This window comes from Oryctolagus cuniculus, chromosome 5 (assembly GCF_051225735.1).
Source record: "Oryctolagus cuniculus isolate XC-2025 breed Fujian yellow rabbit chromosome 5, ASM5122573v1, whole genome shotgun sequence".
Taxonomy (NCBI): domain Eukaryota; kingdom Metazoa; phylum Chordata; class Mammalia; order Lagomorpha; family Leporidae; genus Oryctolagus; species Oryctolagus cuniculus.
The window spans coordinates 76750510-76761004 of record NC_142871.1 but is presented as its reverse complement, the minus strand read 5'-3'; the positions used below and the strand labels follow the sequence as shown (position 1 = coordinate 76761004).

The 10495-nt window shown below is 34.1% G+C and overlaps 1 pseudogene; it reads right to left on the bottom strand.

Moving 5' to 3' along the window:
* Positions 1-8109: 8109 nt before the first annotated feature.
* LOC127493379 (U1 spliceosomal RNA) lies at positions 8110-8255 on the bottom strand (annotated as a pseudogene).
* Between the last annotated feature and the right edge of the window lie 2240 nt (positions 8256-10495).

Below are 10495 nucleotides of genomic sequence, written 5' to 3'. Positions count from 1 at the left end.
GATATTTTATGAGACTTGAAAATGATGCTTAACTCATTCAAAAGATAACAAAACAAGATTCAATTGTGCCTCAGTCAGCTGAAGTACAGGAATAAAATGTGTTTGGATAAATACATACTATATTTATGTTTTAAATACCAGTTGCATAACAACTACATGCGGGAGATGTATCAAGTAACAGTTCATGTGTAAAATAATTGGAGATTTTATCTCATGACAAAGGAAATATGACCCAAAAGTGCTATTCCACTGGAAATAAAACTAAAGCAATTTTTATCAGCATGCATAAAAGTTTGGTGTCCCTATTACAGAATGTAATGGCCTCTCTGTAAGCTGCACTGATGAGTCCAAATATTAAATGCTATATTGACTCTATGCCTCCTCACAGGGATACTTACCAACTAGAAATATGTCTAGAGCATTAGTAAGCGAATATTAAAACAATTTCGGAGTTAACTTGTTAACTTGTTACAGGAGTTGCCTGCAAAGAAGAGGTGATTGAACGGAGGATGATGTGAATATTGGCATAAAAGAGGGAAATGCATTCTGAGTTGCTCCAGGCATAGGAACTGGGATCAAACTCATATTATAGAGAAAGCAACTTTCTTGTTTTTTTTTTTTTTCATTTTTTTTTAACTTTTATTTAATGAATATAAATTTCCAAAGTACGACCTATGGATTACAATGGCTTCCCCCCCATAACGTGCCTTCCACCCGCAACCCTCCCCTTTCCCACTCCCTCTCCCCTTCCAATCACATCAAGATTCATTTTCGATTCTCTTTATATACAGAAGATCAGTTTAGCATATATTAAGTAAAGATTTCAACAGTTTGCTCCCACACAGAAACATAAAGTGAAAAATAATAGATGATTTTTTTAAATGATGATGAAATCAGATCAGACCTATTGTCATGTTTAATCCCAGTGAGAGTCAAGTTGAATTCTTCTTTTTTTTTTTTTCAGAAGATCAGTTTAGTATACATTAAGTAAAGATTTCAACAGTTTGCACCCCCATAGAAACACAAAGTGAAATATACTGTTTGAGTACTCATTATAGCATTAAGTCTCAATGTACAGCACATTAAGGACAGAGATCCTATATGAGGAGTAAGTGCACAGTGACTCCTGTTGTTGACTTTACAGATTGACACTTCTGTTTATGGCATCAGTAATCTCCCTATGCACCAGTCATGAGTTTCCAAAAGAGCAACTTTCGTACAAGATAAATACTGTTGGTTGAATTTCCTCAGTGGAATAAAGTGATACCTGAAGTAACACCATTGAGTGTAGGCACATTCTCTGTCACGGAAGGTAACATGTCATACCTGAGGGAGACTGGAAATGCTTGATCGCCATGATGCCTTCCATCCAAAGATTCCTGTATTTGCAATGTGGAGTGGTTTGCTGTTGGTCTTTCGGATAGTTTTCAACAAATTTTAAGGTTTTTGCTCAAATTCAATCGCTGTTAATTTCAATAAAATATTCCATAATTAAGTGTGCATATTGTGTGTGTGTGTGTGTGTGTGTGTGTATGAAAAGACTTCTATCAAGACAAATGAATTCATGCAGAGGGAGTTAATCCTACTCTGGGCTAATGTAAACTCATAGTGCACATGAAGATCTGCACTCACACACACACACACACACACTCACATGCAAATTCATATACCGTTATAGCTAGAATTACCACCAATGTCCAACTTCCAAAAGAGACTTCTTTCTCACAGTCGTTTCTCAGATTTCCTCTGTGTGTCTGACACAAAGTGAGATGCAGGAAATGCATGGATGGGAGGGTTTTTATTTTTAATCCACTACACTGGTAATGCTGGTGAGATGACTAATCAATGCTTGAAGAGAAATGCCATCTTTTCTTTTTTTTTTTTTTTTTTTTTTTTTTTTTTTTGTAACTGGAGAAACAGGGAGGTGGGGTGGGGAAAGAGAGAGACAGAGAGACAGAGAGAGACAGAGAGAGAAATCGCTCCCATCTGCTGGTTCATGCCCCAAATATCCACAAGGACCAAGTGCCAGGGACCAAATCTAGGCGCTGGGGATACAGTACAAATCTCCCACGTGGGTGGAGGTAACTCAACTACTTGAGCTATCACTGCTGCATTCCAGGGTGCACACTAGCTAAAAATTGGACTTAGGAGTCAGAGATGGGTGCCGTATCCTGGTACTCCAATATGGAACATGGGTCTCTTAACCAGTGTCCTAATCATCAGGGTAAATAATTGCCCCCTTGAATCACTTTAGTCATTTTATTTGCAGTATTTCTCTGGGATTATTCCTAATAAGAATGAACTTCATGTAAGAACAACATTTCTTAGAATCATAAATTACTTTCATTATATAAGAGGACAAATAATGTTATTTTGGAAAACATGATATTTTGTCAACTGTGAGATGCCTGGCAATCTAGAAGAGCAAAAAAGAATTCAGGATGACATGGAGGCCTTGGTTACAAATAAGTGACAATCATCACTGTCTGGATCTTTTAATTTTATGGAAATCTTTGCAAATATTATTTCACTGAATCTTTATAGTGACTCACAAAGTGAGCATTATGAAGGCATTCTGCAGCTGAAGAAGAGCTCTTAGGAAACTTGCTTACATTCATATGGTTATTCCATGGCATAGCTTGATTTATAATTCTAAATTATTTATTCATTTTCCTCATTCAGCAGTTATAAGATTATGTCTTTTCCACAATAATTTCATAAGTTCTGTTTGAAAAATAACAGGTTAAGGCACTGAGAAGTAAGTGAACTTTCCTAGAACAATAAAGAAATATTGAAGGTGGAATTTTAGGACATGCTTAATGACCGCTAAGTCTATTCTCCCATTACACTTCAATAAATACAAAATGACGTTCCATATTTTGTCTGTTGTATTTAATTTACCTTTCTAGCATTGTCTGAATCAGGGCTAATTCCTAAAATGAGAGTGTAATTGAGATCTTTGGCACTACTTTGAAGTCAGTGTCACCCCTTTCACTCATTCTTCTATAGCATCTACTTAACTGTGTTTGCTTCCTTTGCTATTCTTGAGTTATTTTCTCTTTATGTTCCAGCACTTTTTTTCATGACAGAACAGTTTAGTAATATAATAGTGGATCATGTAGTGTCAAGCAAATGCGAGAGTGATCTATTATAGTACTTGATGGCTGTCATTACTCGATTTAGGGTCAGGTGGTGCACACTTTGATTCCAGCTCTGTTCTTAGCATGTTGTGAAATCCTGAGCAAATAAGCTCCTAATCCAATCACTCTTATTTTGAAATTAAAGAGACATAACTCCATGATGGTGTATTTTATGGTTGTTAGAATTGCAAGAAATGATGCTCGCAAAGGTGTTTAGTAGAGTGCCAACCACACTGATGTGCAACAATGCATAATATGGTAGTATGGTTTAGGTGATTCTGTGAGATTGTTGTGGTACAGCAAATTGTACATGACCATCCAAGGCAAAAAGACATAAAAGGAACCTTTTGATTATAATTTTCATTTGTTTTAGAAAATAAAGTTCAATAAATTATGGTGACAAGAGTCTTACAATGACATAATATCAAATCCTGGCATTGAATTCAGAATCTTGAACCTTTGTTTTGCTTCCAAAACTCAGACATTCGAGAGAAACACAAGACAGAAATGTAACCCTGTCACCTAATCATGCACTGATGGACTCTTCTAGTATTGCTAATATGTTTTCAGTTTCAAATGGCTTTTGAGTAAATTTCTCAAATGCTCTTCAATCTGGTTAGATACACAGCATGACAATAGCTATGTAGAAAAATCAGAATTTATGGTTCATCAGAACTCTATTTTAGTTACGTGCAGAATGTCTGCTGTACTCACTCATAGCTCTGTTTAAAGACTTGGCTGTTAGACATTTATACACCCATTAATTAGCAACTAGGCATGATTTAAAGGATAATGTTGCTGGCGTTCAGTGTATATGAAGCGGTAAACAGCTTTTGCGGAAGATTAAACGCTGTAGCAAATCAGAGACATTTGGTGACCCCCAGCAGCCATTTGTTGCCAGAAAACTGTAATGCTATAATTATTGTGCTGGGGATGGAGGGGAGCATATTCATCTGATAGCACAACAAACAGAAGAATGCATTTGAATTTGCCTCTTGCTTGTTTAGAAATATGCTCATTTTCTTTTTCATTTCATAATTGAATTTCATTTGAAAAGAAGTTCGTATGAGTTGCTACTAAACACAATGAATTTATACATATCATAGGTTGAAAGGAGCTGTGAGTCCTAGAGATCAAAGTGTACCTGTTATTGAGAAACTGGGAATATGTAGCTAGCATGAAAAATTATGAATCCTTTTCTTTTTTATTAAAATTAAATGTAAGACTATAAGAATTTTATCTAATTCTATTGTTAATAAAAATATGAATTTATACCATACCAATCATTTATTTTTAAATAGAGCTTTGTTATAAAAGCTAAAATAAATTTCAATTTCATATAATGAAAATATTAATAGAAATTAATTCTGGTTATTGCTTCAAAAATCTAACTGGTAACACAAATATGCTAATGTATTGATTTGTAATTTGAAAATGATATATGTAATTGATATATAAAGCTGTTTATTTATTTATACAATTTTCAAATCAAAGTTTAAAAACAAATTTGTATATGCAACTTACATATATGTAATTTCTATATCAGTATATTCATTTACAAATATATATATGCATATATTATATACAATACATAAATATCATCCAACTCAGACTGTAAACATGTTTAATAAGAACAATATTTTTTCTGATTTATTTTCCCTAAATCACCAGAGCTCCAAGTTTCTCTATTTCTTTTGTAATTTACATATTTATTAAATTTATTCTGAAATAAAAATAATTGAAATAAAACAAAATGAGAAGTAAGTATTAGGCAGGAATAAAATAGCTGTTTGATCGCATGTAGTGGTCAATGCATAAAGAACAGTAGCTTTTATACATATGCTTGTCTATGTTCAAGGCTTACTGGAAAAAATTACATGGTTTAGTAAGCTGGTTTAACTCTCAATAAGAAAAGAAATTCCCGTTTTTTTCTCCATAATTGGATTTGGTATGCATGGTAAAAGAAACAGCGCCTTTCACTGAGCACTGTTAGTAACTCATTTTTTAATAATACAAAAGGCTTCTCACACCACGTGTTGATTACCATAAATGCTTGTGTAAGTCCCTTCTCTCTCTTCCACCCAGTAGCCTTGGCCTTCAGGCCCCAGTGCTTGTGGATGGGAGTGGTGGGAGTTAAAACCTTTAGCAAGAAGATTCGAGATCATCATTTTTAATGTTCCCACTTTATTTTTCCATAACTGCATATAAATACAGGAGTTTGGAATTCTCAAACTTGTTTTAATGCTAAAGGTGCATTTTGTTTGCAGAAGGGAGATTCGGTATTCCATGAAATCTGTATCTTTTTTCCAGTGGCTGTTGGGAAAGAAACATTCCAATAGTCTGCAGCACTTCTTTAATACCTACAAAAAAGCCGTAGATGCATAGGGGCGTCCTCTGTCACTGTGACTAAAATGTTTACTTTAGCAAACACTGCTCTATTAAATTTCAAAGTAGTGCTCTTTGAATTTTAAATTGTAAAGGAAACCTGGCCTCCATTCTTGAAAGCTTTGGTTTAAACATAAAAAGAAGAAAGTAGCTTTGAAGTTTGAATGAGATGCATGAACTCTCCTTTTTTTCACTGAGTTTGAAGAACTTATAGGGCAGGCGTATGCGATATTTATTATTCTAACTTGTGACTTGAGTGTTATTCATATTTCTTTCACCCTTGACCACTCTGCTTTTAAAAAAATGCAGTAGATTTGAAGGTTAATATGGGGTTCCATTTATTATTCTCTATACGGAGAATGTATCTAACAAGATAATTTATACATCTTTTCTATACAAACTATTTTATTGCTCTCTAATGGACATCTAATTTTTCAAATTATATCTAGATCCCAGGGTTTTTATTGGCACTGTTCATCCATTTCTCTGGAGTTTAACATATACATAAAAGTAAACTTAGAGAAAATTTGTATTTTTGGCATAGATGCCCACCTTAATGAGTATTTATTTGGGCAGATGAGTTCTTGCATAATTGAACAATTCATGGACCAGAGATAATTGAGCATTACAATAAGTTATGTCACCTATTTACAAATGGAAGCCATTAACTTCCTATTTTGCTTACTGGAATGAACTTTTAAAGCCAAATAATTACAAATACACATTCACAAAACAAGAGCTTTCAGGGTCAATTCATTTTATCTACTTTGATGAATAATAATGTTGATAGTATTTAGTTTCTCTTTTAAAGTGAAATGAGCATTTTATTATAAAATCTGTAAATGCATTGTTCTAAGGAATTAAATGCATTCAATAAAATAATTATAAAGATCATAGAATATTGAGTAAAACTTTTTAAAAATTAAATTCAAATTTCTTCCTACAAATTCCACTATAAAATTTAAATAGAATAAAAAGGCCAGAAAATTCACAACATAATTCACATATATATTTATGTGTTTATTCTGGTTCAACAACTAGCCCTACCAAGAAAGCTTTTCCTTAGTAAATCCTAATTAATACAAATAATCAAAAAGATTGTTAATTTGTCTCTGAATACAACAAGAGAAAAAAGAGCCATTAACAATCTTTCCTCCAAGTATCTGTTTTATACTCCTCCACAGTTCAGTCTTGACTGTTTGGCTAAGACACTATAGATATTCATGTAAAGTATTGAACATGTTTAAGAATCAGTGAAGCATGAATAATCCCTTATTAAAATAGCCAATCAGAAAAGACATCTACCAACTGGAATTGAAGCTAGTTGATAACCTAAGTTAGCATCCACTGTAGCTGAAGACGTCTTAATATACCTGCACTATTGGGGGAACAGTTGGGCAGCAACAAGTACCTTAGGAGACTGAACAGTGCTCCTTCCCAGCATTTCAAAAACTGCGATTTGGAGAAGATCTGTTAGCAATGTCTTTGGTCATATGAAGTTTAATAAATGCTTTGTGACATTTTCTCTTCTGGATATTTCTCAAGCCCGTTAAAACCCGAGATCCTGCAATAAAAAAAATCATGGAATTCCCAGTGGCCCACAGCCAGTACCTTGATTGTTTTGTAATTGTTTCACCTGATGCCTGACACTAAGAATAATATTATTAAGAGGAAGTAATGCAATCGTATTTTTATAACTTAACAGCTTTGCATCAAAATATCTTTTCAAGTTTTATTTTATTAAAGATTTATTATTTGTTTGAAATTCAGAGAGAGAGAGAGAGAGAGGTCCTTTATCTGCTGGCTCACTACCCAGTTGGCTGCAGTGGCCAGAGCTTCATTGATCTGAAGACAGGAGCCAGGAGCTTCCTCCAGATCTCCCACGAGAGTGCAGGGTCCCAAGCACTTGGGCCATCTTCCACTGCTTTCCCGGGCCACAGCAGAAAGCTGGATCGGAAGTGGAGCAGCCAGGTCTCAAACTGGCGCTCACATGGGATGCCGGCACTGCAGGAGGTGGCTTAACCCCCTATGCCACAGTGCTGGCCCCAAGAATATATTTCTAATACTAGAGCTATACAATAACAAGGAAGAATGTCTTTTGAGGTAATAAGCTCTGTCATTTGCTGGTAGTCCCACAAAGGCTGGTATTTGTGTGGTAATGTGATATGTTAAAAATATCTCTGCACTATTTTGGGGATATTATTAAACCTCAAAAACAGCTCACTTAAAGTATGCAATTCTTCAATGCCTTATTTAAATTTGTGCTTTTTGTGCTCACCACTTTACATTTTCTTAAATTAAATAATTAACATAGAGCACTATATCAAGTATTTAAAATATTAATGAATGCAAATATAAGAAAAGTATTGTCTTACTAACATATACTTAAGTCAATGGGCACTATTGTTATCTAATGCTTGTGATTATAAATTAATTTAAATTAGTTTAATTATACATATATGAATGACAGTTTAAGTGTCTTTGAAAATGAAATGCGTGAATACAAAACGACTAAAACACATGAACTTCATTAACAAGTTTTAAAGTACTTTTATTCTATCATGCTTTTTTTTTTTTTTTTTTTCAGTCCCCCACTACCACAAATTATGCAGTCGAGTTTCCCGCATTTGGGGAAATCGCAGAGGTCAGCACATCCGGAGTGCAATGGATAAGCCTCGCCCTGGGAAAACCACCTTCGTGATCATGGTATCTCCCCTGCCAGGTAAGTATATTCTATCATGCTTTTTATTATTATATCAAGTGCCGTGTTTAAAATAGTAAACACTTAAATATAATTGGTAACCACTATTTAGTTTCCACCAAGTACTTAAGGAAGCCTTCAAATATGAATCATGTTAGCCTTCTCTGACAATTCTCTACATATGAATCAAGTTATATAAAGTGCATCTGCTTTTGACCAAATGTCTCTCAATGTTATCAGTTTTCTTTTTTGGACTATCTAATAACTATTGTATTGTAATAATATTATATGACTAATGAACTGAATTAAAAGCCCCTGAAATCAGAGAAATGACAGTGAAATACTTATTTGCAAATTAGAACCTAGAAGTATGTAACTTCTCTGATTTAAACAAAGATATAAACTTGAATGTATTTCCCCATCCCAAGCTTTCATTAAAACAAATATATTAACTACTCAGAGCCACAGGAACAAAGGAAACTATTTGAAACGCTAAAAAAAAAATCTGAATTAATTCTGTGACATATCTGTGGTACTAAACTGGAAATCATTTCAGATCTTTGGGGGCATGTTTAATTTTGCCTAAAACAGATAATTTCTGGGATTTACTTAACTTAAATGAGATGAGATTACGATGTAATGCTGTAACTCAATCTATCATGCAGTCATTGGGGAGCAAACTGTACCTTTCTGAAACATTTCCACATATGTAATTTGTGCAAACCATAAGGTTATGATTAGGAAACCTTAGGAATATGTATGACTGTGACAGCAGCAGTGGTATCAGCTCTTTTGTCTTCTTGCTACAGGCAGAAATATCCTTAGGGATAGAAGATTGCCTGTTTTCATTTTATGAGTCAAGAAAGTTAGTATTTCTACACTCAACGTACTGAATTTTGTAAAGTGTCTTACAAGGCATAAGTGTAACAATATGTTACTTTACTCCAAACTTCCATCACCAAAAGTGCGACTTTAGACTACCTCTGCCATGTGGCTTTGCCCTAAGAGCTCTCAGCATGTGATGTAGAGCCATTTTCTGCTCACTCCAAATTTTTAATGGAATGAGCACATCACAGGGATATTTCTTTTCTCAGTAGTTTACACAGTCCAAATAAAGTTGCCCAACTTCCGCAAATTTCCCCAACTCACATCACCCACTGCATAAGTTAAATGTAAATTTTCCATCTGGCCTTTCAAATATGGATTCTTTCATTGGGTCTTGTGATAACTATTTTCCTTACATTCCCACAAACTTCCTTCAGTTTATATACTCGATTTATTTGCCTCGTTTACCAGGGAAAGCTGTAAAGAATTTATTAGTAAGTCTCTTATAATTCTCTAAATGTTTTGTTATGCCTTATCCATAGTCTTACATTAATTTCCTTTGTTTTGGTTATTAAAATTCTATTGATGTATTTTATTAAGTAAATATTAAGTACTACCATATGAAAAGTATTTTGTTAGATGATGCGGAAGACTTAAAGATAAATAAATCTCTGTCCCTGTCTTTGTAGTGTAAGGGAAACATGAACATGAATAATTAAGTTCTAGAAAAGAAGATAAAAACATCTCCATGTTAAAAAAAATGAAAGAAGAAAAGGAGAATCATTTCCAATAGGGGAATTCTAAAGGAGAGTTAATGTTTCCACAGGTGGCAAAGTATTCCGTGGAGAGTGGATTCCCATATTGGCAAGCTGTGTGAGTTTCACTAAGATTTCTGGTAACCATGGCATGGCAAAGTATCTGGTGAAGCATCTTCAAAGAAAAATCTAAGCAACACAGGTTTCAAAGAACACTTCATTACTTTGGAATACAGTTTTTCTCTTGAGTTTTCCAATTATTTCCCTGTAAAGTATCTCTTTTCTAATCTATATTCATGAGATCATCCGTGAGTTTGAGTAACAAATGGAAGAATGTACACAAATGAACTTTGAAAATTACCATTCACAATAGAAGGATTTTCTGTCAAACTGCTCATGTACATTTAATATATTGTTATGGATTTTGGAGGAAAACTTCTTGAGATACTAGGCAATTGAGAGGCTGGGAAAGTCAGAGATGTGTTTATCCTCATATTTGAAGTCCAAAGCTGCTACAATGAGACAAAGGGTGCCCATAAGATTTTTATTTTTATTCATAAAATATTGAATATTCCAGAAATAAATGGAAAGAAGGAAGGAAGGAAGGAAGGAAGGAAGGAAGGAAGGAAGGAAGGAAGGAAGGAAGGAAGGAAGGAAGGAAGGGGAGAGAGAGAAAACAGTACAAGTAA